We start from the raw sequence: 1,420 nt of genomic DNA, 5'->3' as shown, positions 1-1,420 counted from the left end.
AAAATGCATTGTTGGTTTTCTTGTTCTTTGATATTTATCGACAAGCTTTTAAATCAGTACAAAAAAAATTGTACATAAAAATCTGCTGTAACGTCAATGTTTTTTTGAGGCCAGTTAGGTTTATTGTAAGAATCGTGTGATCAAACGGAAGTGCAGTGAGCTCGTTCCAACGAAATCTTACAGGCGCATTGTTGGCAGAGTGAGAATTAAGAGTCTAGAAGCGTGCAGCGTTTCTTTCTGCCTGCTTTCGTAGCGGGACAAACTGCTAGTTCGACCATTGAAGCATCGCTATGATACTTTCTCTCGTCTTTTACGGTGTTCACTGCGCCCGGTGCCCCTTTTGGTAAACCGAGGCGCATATCTGTATCAGTTTCGGACGATTCGCATCTCCGTTTCGTTTCCTGCTCCGTTTGCCCGATGTTAGCCTTGACCCCACTGCGAGCGTCGCGGTGAAAGAGACCGCGCGCTTCCTCCGCACGCAGACCGCGTTCGGTTGACCTCCTTCGTCGCTTCCGAGTACCGCGATCCATTCAAAACAGTGTCAAAGTGAAGAACGAGTTGGATTTCATTTATTTTTTACAATAAAAGATTGAAATCTACGTCTCAGATTTTTGAGAAAACGAATGACGATGATTCTTCTTTTTTTTTTACTAAGTGAGGCGTTCTCCGTTGCGCAATGAAAGTCAGGAACGCTCGAGTCTTATCGATACTTTTATCTATTCGTTCTCTTTTTATTATCCTAAAAGTAAAATCTCTGCTAATATTAAAAAAAAAAAAATGCTACGTGGAAGGGAAATTCTTTGATATGTGTTAGNTTTGTTTTTCTTTATAATTTAGAATTTATTTGTTTTTCTTTATAATTTAGAATTTATTTGTTTCTCTATATACATAATTAATTGTTGAGTAAAATTGTTTATCGCAAAAAGTTATTCAGCATTTAATTCTTATAAAGAGAATGGAAACAGAACTGTGAAAGAAATTAGGTAATTGAGGGAAATTAAATAGAAAAATCTTTTCTTTATGGTGCCAAATCACGTCAGGGTGTCAGAAAGTCTTTCTCTTGAACTTTCGTATGCGAGACACGCGCCGATAAGAACGGTGCTACGCGACCCAATGTTGAATATCTTTCTTTTTACGGTAAGTTCAATGTGCAATCCATTCGTGATTCGTCGTATCCCCAACGTGAAAGTAAAGAACGTGTCAACGTAATTATTTTCTAAATATTACAATATTGCATTTTACTCTGTTTATTAATTTTGCACACTTTGCACTGGGGAACAAGTTTCTTTGATATTTTTTCGTGCAATGAATAATTCAATATTTATCCAATATTTTTCTGCAAACATAAATTGCTAAATACATGTTAAAGAGAAAGCCAAGGAATGTATGTCAGGAATTAGTTTCGTATCAGTATAATTTA

The 1,420-nt window shown here is 36.6% G+C and overlaps 1 protein-coding gene across 2 annotated transcripts in view; it reads left to right on the top strand.

The window, feature by feature from the left end:
- Positions 1-1,420, top strand: part of Flo2 (flotillin-2) — a 70,323-nt gene that overhangs the window by 29,668 nt on the left and 39,235 nt on the right. The gene's annotated exons all lie outside the window — the stretch shown is intronic.

The sequence above is a fragment of the Ceratina calcarata genome, unplaced genomic scaffold, assembly GCF_001652005.2.
Source record: "Ceratina calcarata isolate Rehan_Ccalc_2016 unplaced genomic scaffold, ASM165200v1 scaffold98.2, whole genome shotgun sequence".
Taxonomy (NCBI): Eukaryota; Metazoa; Arthropoda; class Insecta; order Hymenoptera; family Apidae; genus Ceratina; species Ceratina calcarata.
The sequence above is the reverse complement of the archived record's forward strand: the minus strand, read 5'-3'. Positions and strand labels throughout refer to the sequence as shown.